This window comes from Cavia porcellus, unplaced genomic scaffold, assembly GCF_034190915.1.
Source record: "Cavia porcellus strain 051 isolate PalLab524CR breed Dunkin Hartley unplaced genomic scaffold, mCavPor4.1 scaffold_1, whole genome shotgun sequence".
NCBI classification, from domain to species: domain Eukaryota; kingdom Metazoa; phylum Chordata; class Mammalia; order Rodentia; family Caviidae; genus Cavia; species Cavia porcellus.
The window spans coordinates 162,349,191-162,370,270 of NW_026947484.1; the positions used below are offsets into that span (position 1 = coordinate 162,349,191).

At 42.8% G+C, this 21,080-nt stretch overlaps 1 long non-coding RNA gene across 2 annotated transcripts; it reads left to right on the top strand.

The window, feature by feature from the left end:
• Window positions 1-917: 917 nt before the first annotated feature.
• On the top strand, window positions 918-13,410 carry LOC134478270 (uncharacterized). Of its 2 annotated transcripts, XR_010050774.1 has the most exons (3): window positions 918-1,352; window positions 8,088-8,357; window positions 11,031-13,410. It is a non-coding gene; the product is annotated as an uncharacterized LOC134478270 (long non-coding RNA). The 2 variants fall into 2 exon arrangements; XR_010050773.1 differs by lacking the exon at window positions 11,031-13,410 and having other exon boundaries at window positions 8,088-9,011.
• The last annotated feature ends 7,670 nt before the right edge of the window (window positions 13,411-21,080 follow it).

The window sequence follows — 21,080 nt, forward strand, 5'->3', positions numbered from 1 at the left end:
TGCACCCAGGATATGCATCTGCTGATGTCGTGGCCCTGGTCAGCCTGGCCAGCGGAACAGGATGTGTTTGGGGATGGGAGGATGCAGGGGTAGGAGCCACGTTGCCATGGCAGCAGGTGAGGAAGCTGGGGGAGCTGTGCTGGGCAAGGCTGGTCCTGGAGGCAAGAGTCTGAGGGCATGTGGTTCTCGTTCTGCATTGCCTGGTCAGAGACCTTACCTAACTGGTTGAGCTCCTCAGAGTCTCAGCTTTTCTGGGAAGAAGGAGTCAGTTCCTATAAAGTGATTCAAAAAGTGACTACTCATTTAGCCATTCATCTTTAAAAACAAATACATCCAGTAGGTCTGGGTCTCCAGGAGATGAAAAGCTTCAAAGTTAGTGAAAGTTCAAGGCAGGCATAATGGCGCACGCCTGTAGCCCCAGCATTCGAGGACGAGGCAGGAAGATCTCAGCAAGCTCCAGGCCAGGCTAGGGAGACATGGTCTCAAAAAATAAAGTGATAGTCACTGAGTGTCCACACCCTGGACATGTCCCAGTAGCCCGAGAGAAGGGATTGGGCTGTTACTGTCCATGCTGTGTGCATGAGGAAGCCGAGTCTGGGAAGGCTGGTGCGAGAGAGCACGGGCGCTGGCTTCTGTGTCCCTGCCACCCCAGCGCCTCTGCCGTCCCCAGGCTGAGCAGGCACTGCGGGGCCACTCGGCTGGCTCCCCAGCCTCCCTCCAGCATTTTTGCAGCTTTCTTACCCAGCTGCAGCCACTTCCTCTCTAGGTTTTGCCTCGACCTCATCCTCTTGTTTCGAAACCATTTGAGCCAGGAGGGGGATGCACAGCCAAGGCAGGAAGTACGCACAGCCCCAGAGCCCCTCAGGGAGGCTGGGGACCCACGCCGGACTTGCCTGTTGGCTTGTGGCCTGCTTCCTGCTTCCTCAGCTGTGCTGAGCTGTCCCCTCTCTGTGGTTGAGCCTGTGGCCTGCTCTGGCTACTTCCCCCTCCAGCTCAGGTCCAGCCCTGCTCTTGACCCCACAGGTTCCCACGCACAGCTGTCAAGGCACCTCACAACCTGATACCACCAGGGTCCCCTCCCCTCACCTGATGTCCAGCCTCTCTGGGCCCACGCACTATCTCCCCTGCTCCTGGAAGGCCTTGGAGACCAAGGTCCCTGCACAGCAGGGCTTGGTCTTTCCCAACATGTTTTGTGGAATGACCCAGCCACCACCACCACCATCAATGCCCAACTTCAAGTGGGAGGGGACCTTCGTGTACACCCGGTGCCTACGAGAAGAGGTCCAGCTTGCTTATGCCCTTTTGGATAAGAGGGCCCTGGCCATCCTGGACAGAGGCCTCAGCACCTGCAGGTGGGTCAGCCGGCTGAGGGCTGGTGTCAGAGGCAGGACGAAGGCCTGATCAGACAGCCACTCTCTGGTCTGCAGGAGGCCTGCTTGGAACACCTGCCTGCCCTCTGAAATGATTGGTCCTGGTGGGAGTGCGTGGGGTGGCATCTGTCACCCATCTAGCTCTCTAAGTCCGGTTCATGGGGAAAATGAGACAATTGGGTGAGGTTCTTCTTAACACTCTATCTTATTTCATTTTAGGGCTACATTTTTAATGTTTTCAGGCATTGTGTCTACGCTCGCCGTGGGGAGCCGATGCTGTGTGTAATTCAGCTTTATTCCTGGCCTGTCCTCCTCCCGTCCTCTTCCTTCCCATCTCGCAGTCTTGTCCCACCTGAGAAAGATTTTCCTCCCTACCTTTATTACCCATGTTTATTTTGTTCCTGATTTGTACTCTGGGTTTCTCAAATCAGAGAAAACATGTGATATTCACACTTGTGTTTCTGATTTGTTTCACTAAACATTAAACATTCAATGAGCCGATAATCAACCCTTTAAAGAATAGTTTTATGCTTTTTTCTGGTGACAAAGTAAGGTATTGTCATTGTTAAAAAAAATCTAAAGCCTGAAAAAAAGAAATAATCAAAGTTTGTACCTTAGAAAAAGCCAATATGAATACATCAATGTTAATCTATCTTTCTTTCTTTTTATAGTATGTATCTGTGTGCTTTTGTGTGTCACATTTATATTTGTTGTAAAGCTTTTAATTTTCAGCAAAATATAGAAATACACAGTTAAATACTATTCAAAAGATTATCTTAATGGAATTCTATTATTTTGGCATGCAACTATTTTCCTCTTTTCGGATATTGAAACTATTGTAAGCTCTATATAATAAGCAATATTATAATGAATATTTTTGGGCAGGGGATTTAGCTCAGTGGCATGAGCGCCTGCCTTGCAAGTGGGCAGTCGTGAGTTCGATCCTTGATACCAAAAAGAAAAAGAGAGAGAGAGAGAGAGAGAGAGAGAGAGAGAGAGAGAGAATATTTTCTTGATGAATATACATATAAGCTTAAATCTTCTATTCAGCCAGTCTCTCTTAAAAATGAAATTATTAAAGAATCAGAACTTTTTGCTTTTGACATATAGTACGCAAAACACTTTAAAAATATGTACTTACTGATGGTTCTGTTACGAATCACCCAGGTGAAATTTAACTTCTGCTGTAATGTCACTGTCAGTCTTGGTTTTTAAAAATCCTTTTATCCATGTGACAAATGGAGTTCTGTCATCACTTTCACTTGCATTTATTTTGTTTCTTATGAGGCCAATATTTTCCCTACACAGAGGGCCCTTTGGATTTCTCTAGCAAGACTTCCTTTCAAAAACTATCTATAAAGCGTCTACACTTTCTCAAATCATACATATAGGGATCTTAATTGGTTTTTTTTGGTACCAGGGATCAAACTCACAACTGCATGCTTGCCAGGAAGATGCTTATGCCACTGAGCTAAATCCCTGGGCCCTTAAGTCTGTTTCATGTGTCCATTTTCTTAGCTAAAAAATTAACTCTTTTCTTAAGTATTATGTGAATAATAATTTTAATTACTTGTGATTTCTTGTCCACTTTTTATTCCAAAAATTCTTCAGTTCCTTTCCTGCTTTGACCTTTTAGATGAATTTTAAAATCAGGTTGTTGAATCCCCCAGGACTATCATTGATCTTTTTTTTAGAAATTACACTAGCTTTCCCTGTGAATGTGAGGTGTGTTTATATTACACCCAGCAGCCTTCGCACGCAGGTTTGCAATGCTTTGCCACTTAGGAAATTCTTCCTTTTTGCCCTCAGGGAAAGTCGTTGAGCCTTTTTCTGATAAACGTTGCCTCTTTCCTCTTCAGTGTGTCCCAGGTACTGTGTTTTAATGTACTTTTACCAACGCCTGGGAAATCTCTTAAAATATTCTTTCTCAATGGTCATGTCAGATTTTGTATTTTAATGTTTCTCCTGGCCCCAGCTTATTGCTCTGACTCATTGATTTAGCTTCCATTGTAGGGTGCCAGTCCCAGTAAACACGTCTTCTTTCTTAGGGCTGCCTGGGAGTGGTGTTTCCTGCTCTCCTTCTGTCCCTGAGCCCCCGTCCACCCACCACGCTCAGGTAGTGACTCAGTCACTCTTGTGCCCATCTAGTGCCTTTTGTTGGCCTCCTAGGCAGTTGGGGGCAGCAACTACCACCCCCTTTTTCCTGTCTGGTGTGACAGTGTGGGGCTGGGTGTGTGCACTGATAACTCTTTGTGGCAGCCTCTCCAGGCTCCCCTGCAGGCTTCCCGGACTTGGCAGCTCCGATTCCATTTTAATTAGCTTCTCAGGAGACGTTTGCACATTCTGGGAGATAAGCTTATGTGAGGAGGAAAATCCCAGCTTGGCCTGGCTCTGGGTCCCCAGCACATCTCCCTGGAGCAGCATTCTGAGAAGGGAGACTTAAAAGACACCCTGAAGACACGGGACAGGGCTAAGCTCACACTCACCATGAGCTGGAATCTTGGGCTGTTGCTGGACCCCAGCGAAAAGCTGAACCCCATATCGGAGACCAGAAAGAAGACAAAGAAACAAAGCAAAGGTAGTACCAGTTGCCTTTCAAATTTTTACATTTTATTTAACATTGACTTTGAAAAAAAATTTGTTTTAGAGAGAATAAAACTAAGCAAAATAAAACACAATAGAGCCAATCAAAACAAGACAGTGTAAGTGACACAGGATTTCAGACAGGATAATAGAAAATCAACAATAGTTACCATAATGCTTCCTGTTGTCTTCAAAATAGCTGCCCACACCTTCAGACATAGCAAAATCAAACAAAACAGAATAGAATAGAACCAATAAAAACAAATCATTGAACACCATACAGGACTTCAAAACGACGTAATAGTAAGTGCAAAAATGGCTGCCATAATACATCTTCTTATCTTTGAAATAGCTGCCCATGCCATCAGACACAACAAAATCAAACAAGACAAAACAGAATGAAACACACCCAAACAAAACAATCAGAACAAGATAATAGGGAATTAACGATGACTACCACTCTCAGAAGGAGATCTCCTATAGATGCTATACTACATACAGACAGCCTCTGAACAGATGATCACACCACCAGCTTTAGGCCTGCAAAGTCAGAGCAATACTAAGCACTACAAGCATTAGGTTCTATTTTACCTCATAAGCCATCATCACAGCCTGTGTTTCTCCAGATCAGCTGGTCACTTACTGGTCCCGGGGGAGGGGAGACAAAGCTCTTCTTGTCTTCCTGCCTGCAGACTGGAAGGAGCTGGCCACTGGCTCTTGCCCAGTCAGTCTGCAGGTCCTGACTCACAGAAGGTCTTAGCTTCTTCACAACTGCCTTTTCCCATTAATTTTGGTTTTGAAAGTGTTACACTACACAACTCTCTTCATTACCAAATTTGAGAGCATCCCTTTATATCTGGCACCTAATACTGAGAGCCTCACCCTTCTTATTGTGGTCTTGACTGTGTTGGATATTTTGTGACTTGAACTGTGGCCCCTAAAAGTCCTAACCAAGTGCTAACCCCTACTGTTTGTGGAGGTGATCTTAATTTTTGAGAAATGTAAACAGGCACTACACCACAGAGACATAAAAGCAGGCCCCCAAGAGAGTGATGTATCTGCGTCCTGCCATGGAGCAGGGTGCACCTAACAGCCAAACAGGAACGGAGCTACAGCTGCTCACAGATCCATGCCCTCCATATAATATAGTGCCAGGAGCATGCGGACGCAGTAAAACAGCTTGGCTAAAGAAAGACCTGCTGCCCAAGCAGCAGTGCTGTCTCACACCACCAGGCTGTAACCTCCCCACCAAAAGGCAGAAGGGGAAAGGGTGTGGGGGAGATGGAGGGGCCTGAGTGCTACCTGGCACTGGTTTTCTTCAAGGGCTTTGAAAGCACCCTCTTCCTATTGCTCTAGAGTGATTTTTAAAGCATTCTGTTTTCTCTTTTTTCCCCTTCATTTTAAAAAAATTAGTGTGTGCTGATAATTCATAATGGTGAGGTCCATTTTGGAAATTGATGCCTGTATTTTTGATATCTCAATCCCGTCCTGTCCCATGGTCACCCTGTCCTTTGCTACCGCTTCCCTCCGATGACCTCTCTGTTTCCAAAAGCCTACATCCTCCTTTCCTGTCAATGCTTATTTATTTACTTCGTTTCCCATGTATGAGAAGTTGCACCATGTTTAACCTTTTCTGTGTTCAGCTTATTTCATTTAGCATGATGCTCTTTTGTTCTATCAATTTCCTTGCAAATGGCATGATTTCATCTTTTTTTATGGCTGCGTAATAGTCACATGTGTGTGGTCACATTTTTTACACTCATCTTTGGCAGACACAAGGCTGTTCCCACAGCCAGTTACTATGAATTGTGCAGCTCCAAACTCAGCACATGGATCACTATAGTATGACTGATTTTAATTCTTTGGGGAACCTACCCATAATTAGACTAGCTGCTTCCAATGGTTTTCTATAGTTAATCTTTGAGGACTCTGCACACTGATTTCCATAGTGGTTATACTAGTTTACATTCCCACTGAGAGTGTAGGAGGGCTCCTTTCTTTCCTCATCCCGGCTGGTATTCACTGTGTTTCCTGTTCTATTTAGTAGTAGCAGAAGTAGTACATGTTTATGGTGATAGCCATTCATTCAGGGTGAAATAAAATCTCAGTCTACTTTTTTTTTTGGCACCAGGGATCAAACTCATGACTTTGCTTTCTTGCGTTTGCCAGGCGCTTATGCCACTGAGCTACATCCCTGGCAAAATTTCAGTCTACTTCTGACTTACATTTCTCTAATGGCTAAAGATGTTGAAAATTTTCTCATACACTTACTGCCCACTTGAAACTTCTTTGGAGAAGTGTGGACTCGGTTCATTTGCCCATTTTTTAATTAGGTTATTTGTTTGGGGTCATTAAGCTCTTTATATAGTCTAGATATTAATTCTCTATCAGAACATTAGCTAGCAAAGTTTTTCTTCCATTCAGTGGGCTGTCTTTCATTCCGTTAATTGCTTCTTTGCTGTGGAAGAGCCTTTTAACTTGATGCAGTTCCACTCGCTTGTTGATTCTTGGTGTTTATTCCTATGTAGCACTATTCAGGAAGTCTTACTTCGTCAAGTGTGCCCTACGTTATCTAGCAGCAGTGACTTCAGAGTTTCTGGTTTTGGGCCACCGATCCACTTGGACTTGATTTTAGCACAGGGTGACAGAAAGGGATCATGTTTCAGTCTTCTGCAGATCGGTATCCAGTTTTCTTGGCACCATTTGTTGGACGCTGTTTTTTATTTTATCCGGCATATGTTTTCAGTCCCCTTCATGATGACTTTATGTTAAGAGAGAGTCTTTGCAGATATGAATATAGGTTTTAAGATTAGTTCACCCTCAATAATTAATGGGCGCCTGAATCCAATAACAAGTACTCTTATAAGAGAACAGGAAAAGCCAGACACACAGGGGAAGAGGTGAGGCCATGTGGAGATAGATGCAGAGACAGGGGCGATGCAGCCACAATCCAAGGAATGCCTGCGAGAAGTTGGGAGGAGCTACGGAGCAGCCAAAGCATTTTCTTCTGCAGCCTTGTGAGAAGGATGGGGCTGCTAGCACCTTGATTTTCGACAGCTGGCTTCTGGAACTGTGGGGAATTATTATTTCTGTTATTGTAAGTCATCAGAGTTGGGGTCACTTGTTACTGAACCTCGAATCTCCTAACATAGTCTCAAAGGCAAGGTCAGAGGCCTGTAAGGCAGACTACAGAGCAATTTCAACCCTGAAATCCAAACAGGCAGCTCTAGGGGTTCCACGAGTGTTCAGTGGGTTCTCTCTCTCTCTCTCTCTCTCTCTCTCTCTCTCTCTCTGGGTGTGTGTGTGTATGTGTGACTGTGCTGTGAATTTCTGTTGGTTTATTGGATATTGATTGAACATTTTCCATTTGCCAGTCCCCCTGCTGGCAGTACATCACACACACACACACACACACACTCGTAAACACATACACTTTTCACATCACTGTGAAAGCACAAATGTGTGTGATTTAAATCAAACATTGAAAGATCAAACTAAATTGTGACTAAATTGCAGCTACAGAATCCTGACCAGATTTTCTCAGAGCTCTAGCATACCCTGATCTTTAACCAGACCTAGCAAAACCTATGCACTGTGATTTCTAGGACCTTCTGCTTACCGTTGTTAGCAAGATGTTTCCTCCACTGAATTATAATTGGAAGTTCTACTCTGCCTTTCTCCCTGTAAGGTAAGCTAGTAAGCTAAGTGAAGCTCAATAAAATCAATGACTGTCTCTTAAAATCTCTATTTTCCAAGCATATATATATATATATATATATATATATAGTTTCTTGTGAGACAGGGTCTTGCTATATAGGCTGGTCTTGAACTCAATACATAGCCCAGGCTGCCCTTGAACTTGTGGTATCCAGGGGTCTCCTTGGAGCCCTTTACCTGTGCAGTTCTCTCCTTTCTGAGAGGAAGGTTCTCCACCCTTCCACTCAGCCAGTCAAAGGTGGCTGCTGCTTGGTTTACCACGCTTTCTGTCATGGTTTGGAAACTCTCAATGAAACAAACAGGGACAATTATAAGGCTTGTCTCATGGGTTTCTTGTCACTCGGGAATCACTCTTCTTCATTGACTGAAGTTTAACGATTTGAAAACCATCAGATTCGATTCTTTTACTTGTTTCAGGTGAAATGGTAAATCGTATTCCTGTTACTTCACACTGACTGGAACTGGAGGCTGAGGCTGCTGTTCCACATTTCCTGGTGCCCTGGCCTTGTGGAAAGAATTTGATTCAGTCTACGTTTGGCAAAAGAAGAAATATGATGGTGATTGACCACATCCTTGCTCTTCAGGATGTTCCCCAGATACCAGCTGTGACATCCCCAAGGAGCTCGCCAAAACACAGACTCTCAGGCTTCACCCCAGACCTGCTATGACAGGTGGCTTAGGTGATCTGTAAGCACATTCAAGTTTGAGAAGTGCCACTCTGGCTAAATTTCAAGCTTTTCTTTCAATTCAAAGTCCTTTGGCTTGGGAGATTAGGGTGTGACAAAACAGATGGACAAAGGAGTATGACCTGTCAATTATGGAGACTCGGGACATGGGCAGAAGACCAGTTCCCACAAGCCCTTCACCTGGAACCAATCATAGAACTCACTGTGCTGACTCAAGCAGGTTTTTAATAGGATGACCTAGATGTGACGTCAGCCTGTAGCGCAGAGGATGCCAAAGATGGCTGCCCTGCAGTGCTGAGCCACTGTACTGGGCTTTCACAGTGGTCTGCCCTTGTCCTGTGCAGTGCATTCTCTTCCTACTGTAGTTAACCTGCACTCATTCTGCAGAGCACGTTCCTTTTCCTGCATTTAATAAATATAACATCTCGCTACCTTTTGCATTTGTCTCAACCAATTCTTGGTTAAGGACCAAGAGAACCTAGAAAACACCTCTAGAAAACACCTGCGGATTGGGCAAAGTGGTTTCCTAGAAGAATAAGGTACATTGTGGGAAAGTCATAGTATATTAAAGACTTCAGTGTCTGGGAATAGGTTTGTCATATAAACTCTAAAAGACCAACAAGGAAAATAAAAGTGCCATCAAAAACAAAACAAACTACTACTTATTCCTACAATTATTTTTGTAATTAATTTGGTTAATGTCTGTCTGAATAGTCTATGCATCTTTTTGTTTCTCATTTTTGTAATCTAAAGGTATAGACAGTGCTTGGGAAGTGTCATACAAATAATAAATCATTTCTGATGGATTATAGGACCACACAAAACTGAATAGTATGGTCAAGTGCTGAGGTTCTGTATGTTCCTGTATAGGTCTTTGGGGTGAAGAGTTTAGACACAGAGGTCTCAAAAGGAACAGAAAAATTTACTCAGGAAATGGCTGAAACCATCTAAGAGACATCGGTGTTCAAGAGAATTTGGTAAAGGAGGGACTCAGGAATTTCTTAATTCAGTAAGCCTTCCTTATAATTGGGGGAACTAACTAAAGGAACCACAGTTCCATGTAATCACAAAGAGGAAGAGTTTGGTGATGAAATAACAGACAGTTTTGGAAAAAGTGACCTGGCAAGCTCCAAGTTGACACAGCCGATAGCCTAGGGCAGGAGCTTTACAGATACAAGGAGGTCCTACAGGTCTTGGCTTGAGCTGGTGTGAGGCAATTCTGTGCTGCTTCTGATCTGTAAAGGTGAACTGGTAGGGAGGATTGCATGGCGCTGATGGCAGTGGTGATGCCAATGGAGCTGGTGGTGCCTATGCGGGATTTGTGGAATCTGTGATGGTCTGTGCAGTGACATCTATGAATGGAGATGGCAGAGCCTGTAAAGGGATGGACAGATGACCGGTATTCATTAATTAATTGTGTGTGTGTAAACACCAGAGAGTGAGACTGTAAAAAAGACCAGATTTAATTGTGTCCATACAAGCAGGCTGGAATCACTGTGATATCAGCAGGCAGCACTGAGGAAGGCCCAGGGATCGAGAGGTTTGGGAATAGGGTTGATAGTCTCAGGAAATCTGGATGGAATGCATGTGGTCAAAGTTCCAAGGACAGTCAGCAAAGGTGTGTGGACACTGGTGTGCATTCTGGCTTCCAGGGGATTGCAGGGCCAGACCTAAATTTCTTTATGGCCTCTGAATCTTGTTTGCTGAGAGCAACATGGATTCTGCTGTTTGTGGAGGGCAGCAGGAAGGTCTCTCAGGAAAGCCTGACTTGGCTTTCAGAAAAAAGTGAGAAACACTTATAAATGTAAGAATGGTCTCAGCAAAGCCCAGGTTATAAACAATGGATTAAAAAAGTGTGAAGAGGAGGAACAAATACCGCAAAGCGAATAGAAAAGATTGGGAGTAGATAGAAGACTCAAGTAGGACACTTGGTGGACATGAGTGTGTGCATAGTCAGAGGAAGCAAGCAAGCAAGAAAACAAATAGAAAAGCGAGGATAAGCTAGGTGAAAAATTGCACTGGTGAAAACCCAGGCAAACATTACTGCCCTCTCCCTGCCACACACTCGCATGTGCACACATGCACGCATACACACATATACATACACACACACAGAGGACAGAGGACTATTTCTACATGGGCCAATAGTGCAGAAATAATAAAATTCAGGGTGGTAACTGGTAACACTACTGGTTAATGTGTCCTAGGGAAATTCTTTTCCAGGCTCTGGGTATCCTGAACAAAGAATTGGACAAGACACGTGGAAAAGGAGTGGGGGAGGTATATTTATGGAAGGTGGGAAAGAAGCAGGCTCTGCAGGCTGAGAGCAGGCTCTGAGGAGCAGACTCGTGATGCGAGAAGGGAAAGGGATCTTTCATATCTGGAACTGGCTTCTCCCGCATGCATACAAGGCATCGGGACTGCTGTCCTGTCAACTGGACATTCGGCCTAGCACCAGACTGAAAGTGTCCTGTCAGAGATTCCTGCCACATGTAAATGGGGAATTGAAATAGCACTGTTTCTGATTGGCTCTCCCTGCCGTCCTGGGTCCTGTATTCTGCACATGAGCCCTGTGCCTCCTTGGCTCTGAGAGACATGCCCTGTGGGATGGATTTTGCTCCATACCTAATCTCATACCTCGGTAACTCTTACTTCTTAATCTTCTCTCTGCCAGAGAGAAGAGTGAAGTTCAGGCTGAAGAGGGCAGAAAACCTAGTCTTCGTGGTATAAAGAGGAGAAAGCTACTCAAAGCTCTAAAATCCGGGCTGCATATCCTGTTTGAGACTCTCCCTTTGCATTTTCCCTAAGAATAAAAAGTCTTCATCTGAAGATTCATCATATGGTAAGTAAAATTATTCCATTTGGGACAAGAAGATTAGTCCAAAAATCTAGTTTGTTTTTCTTCTGAGTCCAATCAAAACTTCTCATAAACTCTATTGGTCTGGGTCTTAGTGTTATTTAGAGGAAATTAATTTTATTCTTGTACACAAGCGCCTTACATATTCAAAGGTTGCTGCAGAGTAGATTTGTCACACACACACATTCCACATTCTAACTTTTCCCCAACAGTGTGATAGGGAATAGAAGCCAGTGCTCTTTCCCTGGAAGAAAGTGTGTCAGAGGGAACACCTTCAGTTTCCCTCTAGTGCACCTCTAAACCCATCTATCTTGTGCCGTTTTCAAGTGTCCTCTTCTAAGTGTGCTTCCTCCACCCGTGCAGTAGTCCTACCATTGTTCCGTATTTTTAGTTTCCTTCTCCTATTGGAATATTTGCATTTTTATTATACCATTGTCACATCACTCTTAAGTTCCGCTTACCTGTCACCCTCCCTGAGATATCCTGGTGTCTCTCTCTTCCTCTTCAAAGCTGATCCCACCTACTTTGCCAGAGCCTATTTGCACCTTAAAAGACTTGCATCTGGTGACTCAACTTTGAGGGATCCCTGGGGGCTAATATCAAAGCTAGCCCAAACTGTGAGCCTCAGATGCCCTCAGTGCCATTTGGTAAACCCAAAACAACTGCAACAAATAGAAACCACTCATTACGTGGGACTATACCTAAAAAAACATTGAGAAATAGACTTTACAAAAATGGGAAAGCCTGGACTTCAAAAAAAAAAAAACAAAAAAAAAAAACAGGTACTTATTAGTAATGATAGATATTTTTTACTAGATGGGTTAAAGCATTGCCTACTAAGTCTGAGTCAGCCCTGATAGTTCCCTGATTTGGCCTCCCTTTATCCGTGGGGTCCGACAATGGCCCGGCTTTTATAGCCCAGATAACTCAAAAACTAACCTTAGCTTTGCAGATCAATTGGAAACTCCATTGTGCTTATCGGCCTCAAAGTTCAGGACAAGAAAAAAAGATAAGTCAGATTTTAAAGACAATAATTACTAATGGCCTTAAACACTAGCAAGAACTGGGTGCATCTCCTTCCTTTTGCTCTTTTGTATGTGTGATATACCCTCTATGTTCCAGGTATTTTCCCTTTCAAGGCTTTGTATGGGAGACCACTTCCTCTTATCCTTAAGGTTTCTAAAAAAAAAGAATTAGCTGATTTAGCTAATCAAGATCTTATTAAGTACCCCCCAGACTTTTCAGCCAGTTCTGACCTCCATCCACTGGTTATTTCAATGAGGACAAACGCCCTGCTGTAGAGCCTGAGACACCACCGGTCCTTATCAAGCAACATCACTGTGAATCTCTTGAGCTGTGATGGTAGCCAAAAAGCCTGCCTGGATTCATCATTCCCACTTCAAAAAAGTCCCAGTTTCCAAAGGCAATCAACCTATGGATAAGTGGACTGTCGTTCCCTCCAAGGAGTCTTTCAAGCTTAAGATGGCCAAATGTAACTGATAATCTTGTGTTCTCCCTTATAGAGACCCCAAAGAGGCCTCTGTCTGAGTTAAAAAAAAAAAAAATTGTTACTTGTATGACTGAACAGAGTAAATTTAAATGTTGGTTTTCTTTCTCCTTTTGGTTAACAGCTTTAATAATGACAGCTGCAAGACCTTTGTTGATTCTCCTATTGGGCTTTGTATTGTAAACAAGCTGATAAACTGTCAAAGATCTTAAAAGCTTATGATTTTAAAGGCACACGCAAGGTTATAAACAGATACCAATGAGTCAATAATTTGACTCACTGACAAAATCAGTGGGGAACGTTGTACACTAGCAAAAAGAGCTTCGTTATATTTGTATTATATCAAAATACCTGTAATGTTACCCTAACTGTTCTGTTAATGTTTTTCTTCTCCTTTCTCCCTCTGGGTGACCTAATATGTTAACCATTGCTGCCCTCTCTAAATAACAGATGTGGTGCTAAAATAAGATAACAAAAGGTTGTTAATTGCTGCTAGACTCCTCTGTTCTCTGCTGAGGAAAACAAAGATCTTCATTAGCCGATTTCCAGATCCACACCCATACCCCTTACTTTGTAAACAGTGATACATATATAAAGGCTGCAAGTATGGGGGAGCCACACACCCAGCTTTTGCAATCTCCAACTGTACTGGGCCCAGGATAAAATAAATCAGCACTGTTTTTTAAAATATGTTTTTGCCTCATTTTTTGAACTCGAGTTTGGGAACTCGTTTGTGGATTACAAGAATTTCCACCTTAAAATATTCTCTTCCTTTAGCTCTTTTTGGTATAGAAGAATGAAACTCCCAGCCTACTATGTCCGTTACGAGTTCATGCTCTCTAAAATTGAAGAATGAATTTTAGAAACCATGGAGGTCAAAAGCAGAATATATTTATTGAGAGAAAGAAAGCTTCTGTCTGAGAGAGAGAGAAGGGGTCCTGAATGGGTTGCCAAAGACTCTGTCTTTTCCAAGGACTTTAATAGAGCAAAATTATGGGGTGAGATAAGTTCAAGGTGGGGAGAGCTGGGAACTCACAATGCAGATGGGCATAAGGTGGGACAGAACTATGGTTAGCCAATAAGATTAATAGTCCAGGTAAAATTGATTACATTAGGGACAAATGGGGAAGCGAGTCACATAGAAAGCAGGCATTCTTACAGCAGTGACTTTCTCAGAGGGGTTGGGAGCGTGACTCCTGACTTCCTCAGGATTTTAGGGAGCTATTTAGAATGTCAGTCCTAAGGGTATGGATGCCTTTGCTTGATCCTTTGTCTTGAGGCCTGGCCCACAGCAGGAGGTGTCTATCTCCCTTGCTTGTTGCAAGGCATCTGGGCTTCTGCACTGGCTCCTTGGAGGACCCAGCCCTGTCTCACTGCCTGTAGTATTTTTAACTAACTCAGCTGCCTGCCACATTTTGGGAACCATATTTTCTTGGTAGTTTCTCTTTTTGTGGTTTTTCTTTCTCAATCTTGTTTACAAGCCATCCATTTCTATTTGCTCATTAAATACCAGAATATCTCAAGAATGATTCCTGCCCTTATTCTTTCTATCTCTACACACTCTCTCCCTGGGATGTCCTGTAACTCTGAGTGTCCTATATGTGGTCTGCATGATTAATTCTCAGCCTAGACTTTTTCTTTGGGTTCCCCAATGTCACCAAGATAACCCCACATAAGCGTTCCTAAGCCAGATTGTGCCCCATTGCCAACTAACTTCCTTCATGTTTCTGGTTTCTGCAAAATGACCCGGCACCTTTCTAATCCCCTAAGCCAAAAGTGTTGATATTTATTCTTGAATCTCTTCCTAACATAATCCATCACCAAGATGCATAAGATCCTGTGCTGCCTGGCTGGGTGTCTACAATCAGATTTTTATCATGGTCTCAGGATAAAAACCTGATTGCAGATGTTTCTCCCCCACTTCAAACTGTATGTGGATCTCCACTGTGTTTAAAGAAGGGCACAATCCTAATAGCCTTCCATTCCTGTGCAATCACTGTACCTCCACTTCTCACCTCTCCACACCTCAAGTCATACCAACTTCTTTCAGTTCCTGCAGGGGCTCCACTGCCTCTGGCCATGGAGCTTTGGGCAAATTGCTTTTAAATGCACAGAATGCTTTCACCTCCCCTTCCTTCCCAACTCGCCATGATGGTTTCTTTTAATAACATTCATATGAAAAAAAAAAAACATTCATATGAGTGTATTTCCATTCTTTGGAGATCTTGTATACTTTCCTAGGGACATATTCATTTTTTAAAAATTTCATTATTATGAGGTGTGATTGGAATATGCAGTGAATGTTTAGATTTTGGAAATCACTAAAGTAAAAAACACATTGCTGTAAGTCCCCCTCAGTGCTTTGGACAAGGACCTTGTCATTTTTGTCACTTTCTGAAGCAGTTCTGGAGCCTCCTTTTGTGACTGTCTTTAAGAGGTGCAATAAAAACATATGGGAGTTGCTGTTGCTGCAGGCTTCTAACAACATTACAGAGTCCTCACCCACCTTCCTCACTGGACCCAGCACTGTGCGACATTGGGCTTTTCCCAAATTAAAAATGACCGTGCAACAGAAATGTCTTGAATCGATTCAGGGCATTGTGGAAGCTGCAACAGCACAAGTAAAGATGCTCATGGAAGAGGACTTAGAGAACCTGTTCGTAAAGTGGCAAGGATGACAGGATAAATGTGAAGTGAAGGGGGCGTCCTGAATATTTTGTCTTTAGTTTAAATAAATTATTTTCAACTTTAAGCATCAAACATATTTTTTGGTCACGCCTTATTACTATTGTTTCAGGCAGGTGAGATAGAAATATTACAGGCAGTGAGACAGGGCTGGGTCCTCCAAGGAGAGCTAGTGCAGAAGCCCAGGTACCTTGCAGCTGTGGGAGAGATAGACACTCCCTGCTGTGGGCCAGACCTCAAGACAAAAGATCAAACAAACACACCAGGTAACCTAAGGACTGGTATTCTAAATAGCTCCCTATCACCCTGAAGAAGTCAGGAGTCATCATGCTAACCCACTCTGGGAACAGTCACTGCTCTCTAAGAATGCCCACTTTCTAAGTGACTGGCTTCCCCCATTTGTCCCTGATTTAATCAATTTTACCTGACAATTAATCTTATTGGCTAACCGTAGTTCTGTCCCACCATCACCCTTCTGCCTTGTGTGTTCCCAGTTTTCCCCACCTTGAACCTATTACACCCCATGATTTTACTCTACAAAAGTCCCTAGAAAAGACAGTGTTTGGCAACCCACTGGTGACCCCTTCTGTTTCTCTCCCAGACAGAAGCTTTCTCTCTCTCAATAAACATATTCTGCTCTTAACCTTCATTGTTCCTAAAATTCATTCTCTGATTTTAGAAAACACAAACTTGAACCAGACATAGTAGTTCAGGATTTTCATTCCCCTATGTCATATCTCCTCTCTGCAGCTGATTTAATGACAAATTTCTGTATCCCCAGTGTCTGGCAGAGCTGGACTCATAGAGTATGTATACAATAAATATTTTTGAAAAGAATGAATACTTGCATGGGTCCCAAAAACATTCTTTGAGGCCCTGTCATTGCTTCACCTGGAACTGAGGGCTTTCTGCTTTTTCTCCATATCCATTTGGTCTGCTGACTGCTCCCCACTTACTTGTGAAGACTCATCTGAGATTCCCTATGAGAAGTGCTCCCTCATCTTCTTCCCCCGAGAGAGTTGTATGCTCTCATTTTTGTGGTGTTTTCATGTAGGGAGCTGCACGACAGCCCCATTGCTGCCTCCCTGCCTCTCTCTCTCTCCTATGGGCACAATGCATCTGCCTACATAACCATAATCTTCTCCTGCTTACATCACATACCCGGACGTGACAATGACCCTGTTGTATTCATCCCCGTAGCCTCTTCCTGTCCCACCAGCCCGCCCTTGGCCTATAAAAGATGTGATCACTTCTGTAATAAACAGGGCTTGATTGGACTCTCTCTACTTGCCTCAGTCTCTCTCTGTCTCCCCCATGTGTTTATTTAATCCCCATTCCCCCTCCATGTACACCCCACAGATTGATCCACGGGCTGGATCATTTTCATACTTGTATTCTCTGTGTGCTTCTACTTTACCATTTCTTACAATGTTGCAGAGATTTTTATTTCTACGTCTATTTTTCTGTATCATCAAATACCTAAGGACCAAGAACATATCTTAGAATCATGCCTGAAAAGTGTTACAGACTTGCTGGAACTCAGACAGTGGGACCACAGAAGACCCAGAAGCTGACTTCCTCTCTGACCCTCTGCTGCCTGCTGTTGTTCACCCCTGATTGTCCCTTGAGGAGCCATAAAAGCTAACTTCCTCCTCCTAAGCCAGGTTACAGAAACCACAACTCTTTGTCCCAGAGTCAGCCAAAAACAAAAACAAAAAAACCCTGAAAAAATATACTTTTGACTGTTTTTCTACATTTTTGTGTAACAACTTTCCATTAAAGGATTCTCTGGCTAGTGGTTCTAATAGTTTGTGCATATACCCTCCCATTCCAGAAAGGTCTGTTTGATTCAGTTTTCTTGTTGCTAGGACCAAAACTCAAAACTTAGAGAAGGAGAGGTTTACTTTTGATTTGCAGTTTCCAGTGTGTTTGGTCCATGTTCAGTTGGCTGCAAGGAAGAACAGGTACAGTGGAGGCTATAGTGAAGAAACCATTCAACCCATGGCTGGAAGCCAGAGAGAAAGGAGGCACTGGGATAATAACACACTCTTCCAGGTCACACCAGAGTCACCCACCTTTAACCATATCCCATGTCCTAGCCTCACTCAGCTACTGAACACATTAGTGGGCAAATCTCCTGATGAATATAGCACTCCAGAGCCCCAGTCACCTTCCAAACACATGAGACTTTTGGTCTCATGAACTAGTCTGAACCATGTCATGCAAAAGGTATTCATTCCATCTCTGAGCATCATCCCTGTCTCAGGAGCTCTAGTACTACTGAAAAGTCAAAGACAAAACTCTCCTCTGAGACTCAAGGCAAGCTCTTACCTGTAATCTCCTGTAGACATCTAAAGGTAAGTTAAATACTTCCAAAAGAAAATGGCATAGGTTAACATTCCCATTCCAAAAGGAAGAAATAGGAGAATGAAAAAGAATGGGACCAAAGCAAGCCCCAAATCCAGTAGGGTGAACATTAAATCTTCAGCTCTGTGTCTAGTAGTCAGGGCAGGTTGTGGTGAGACATAGACTTCAAAGGGCTTGCTCAGCCCTATTTCTGTGGTCTGGCCAGTTGCAGCTCACAAGGATTCTCTCTTGAGTTGGTGCTACTCATCTCCTGTAGCTTTCCTCAGCGGACATCCCACTCTTGTAATCCACAAATGAGCCCCTCAGGGCCCCCAACCTCGAGTCCAAAAATGGGGCAAGACATGTTTTTTAAAAAGCAACGCTGATTTATTTTATTCTGGGCCCAGCGACACAGTGCAGTTGGAGTTTGCAAAAGCTGTGCGTCTCCCTCAAAATTTTTTAGACTTTTTGTAGAAAGCACAGTTTACAAAGTAAGGGGTTATTGGTGTGGATCAGGAAATCTACTAAGTAGTGAGGAAGACATTTGTTTTCCTTTGCAGTGGACAAAGAAGTCTAGCAGGAATTAACAATCCTGTGTCAACTTATTTTAGCACCCAATTTTAGATAACATCTGTTATTTGTAGAGGGCAGCAATGGTTAACATATCAATTAGGCCAGGTTTCCAGGGATTTCCAATTCTTTACAGAGGGGAGCATTGATTAACATATCAATTAGGTCACCTAGAAAAAAAAAGACGCATACAGAACAATATGGTGACATTACAGCTACTTTGGTTATATAACTTAGGCATAACACAAACATAACGAAGCTCTTTTTGCTAGTGTACAGCACCCACATTCCTGTTACCTCCACTCCCTGCAATCTTCAATGCACTTTCATTTCACTCCCACAACTTCATTCATTGTTCTCTCTAGAGCACACTGTCTGACCTTCCACTCCTTCTTCTGAAATCTGGAAGTAATCCTCTGTGATTCCATAAATCTTGCATTTTGTGTGCCAAAGGAATGAGCACCACATGATTGATGAATGGATTTGTTTGCTGTCACTCAAACAGTAGCCTGGTTCCCTTGGACAATGGCAGCAGTGGCCTCTGAGTGTCTGGATAGTTGAGTATAGTGAAATGAATTCTAGAAAACCAGTTTCTTTTCTGAGTGGGAGGGCCTCCAGGCTCTCTTCTCAAATGAAAGGTTTACACTTCTGGATTCTTAAGCTTGTGATCGATATGGTCTTGCTGATTCCTGAGCTATCTTCAAGTCATGGTTCTCATTGTTCTGGTGCAAAGCCATTGTATGGCTTTTAAAAAATGCTAATCTTGTCAGCAACTGCAATTTCCTCTGCTTCAACTGTGCTCACTTCAGCAGCACATATACCTAAAACATGTTTTGCTTCAACCTTACAAGAAAGTCCTTTCTCACTGAGCTTCACATAATTTAACTCTGTGTTTTGCCCTGATTCTCCCTGTAAATAATGATAAGAGTATCCAGCAGACTTTATGCTACAGCCTGAACATTGGGCTGCCTCAAAATTTCCTCAACTAGAACAATTTTCCACCATCTTTGAATTCAGTCTGACACAGTCTTAGGACATGAGCTAAATGTAGACAATTTTGTTTCCAAAATTAAACATGCATGACTTTAGTCCAGTTTCATGTAAAGTCTCTTTTTGCAACTAAAACTTTTGAGCTTGCCCTTTACTATCTATGCTCCCACTAGCATTCTGAGTTACAGAATCACCCATCTGGCTCTTACAGCATTCTAAGACTTCTCTAACCTGTATCTCTAAACCTTTGAAAGCTCTTCCTACACACTTGTTCCAGATGCTTCTAAAACACATTGTCAGATATAGTCACAACCATGGCCTCACTCTTTGTACTAGTTTTGTATATTAGCCTGTCATTCACTGAGAGAGAATACTCAACACCTGAAACTTAAAGGAGGAGAGGTTTATCTTGACTCACAGTTTCCAGTGGGTTCAGTCCATGGTTAACTAGCTCCAAGACAGAAACAGCAGGAAGAAGGGCATCTTTGAGGGAAAATGCCCTACCAATGATAACAACCAAGTAAAAAGAGAGAGAAAGAAAGAGCCAGGGATGAGAATCCACCTTTCCAGCTTATGCCCCAGTGACAATCCTACAACCAAGCACCTTCTCCTAACAGCACAATCCTCTATTGAATTTGTGCTGCATTAATCCATGGATAAGTATAGTGCCCCATGATTCAATCACCCTCAAAGCACATGAGACCTTCAGGAGACATTTTAGATCTAAACAAATTCAGGGACCCACATGATACAGAAGAAAGAATGCTACCTAGAGAGAGCAAGGGATTTGAACAGGCAGACCCTGCTTAGTTTTCTTCTCAGTCTATTTCTACTAAATCATAGCCTTTTCTGTTCAATCATATTTCTATACAGCTGTCCATGTTTCCTCAAAACTAAGCATCAAAACCGAATAGTCTGCCCTGAATCTTTGGATCTCTAATCTGAAGGCTCCTGTGTCATGTAAACTTATCTTTTGTTCTAAGCATGTTGGTTATGACCTTTTATGATGGGCAAGAGAGGGCTTACTCCCCTCCCACTCCTGCAGATATAATTATTGATTGATTTATCCCATGGTATGTGGTAAAGTACTGATAAGAAGTAGTAAATTGGCTCACAGGTCTCCCTTTATCACTTCGCAAGCATCATATCTGAAACTGTAGATTTGGTGGGAGAGGACAGTTTCCTTCAGTTAGAAGGAGATAAGCCCTTATCTAACAGTGGGTAAGTACCATGCTCATCTGTGGGACTGGCCAAGAAAAGCAAAAAAGTGTTTCGATAGCATCTCTGCTCTTTATGTGGCTTCATGTCTGTAGGCACATGATTTCCTGAGATATCAAAAGGACTTTCCCAAGTGTTGTTGGCTCACAGTGGATTATTTTTTCAGAAATTAGAAAGAATACAAAATTGGTCACATTTCTAGGAATGTGTGATAGGCAAATGTTATTCCCCTCTTTTGAAAGAAACACTCTGGCACTATAGATTGTCAAGCATCATATCAATTGTGTGAGCAGTTATAGACTATTAGCATATGTTCTCCAAGGACAGATCATGCAACCAGAGTTAGCATGTTAGGATTAATAAATTCTATCAAGAACGGAAAATTTTTTGTTTAACACATTTTTGCTTTGTTTATAAAAAGTTTGAACACATTTTTGTTGACTTAAAACATATCTACATTGCTCTGGATGATTGTGCACATAGTTGAATTTATGCTTGACTCAATGCTATTAACTGTGGAACAGTGACAAGAGGGTCAGTGTTAATTGTCC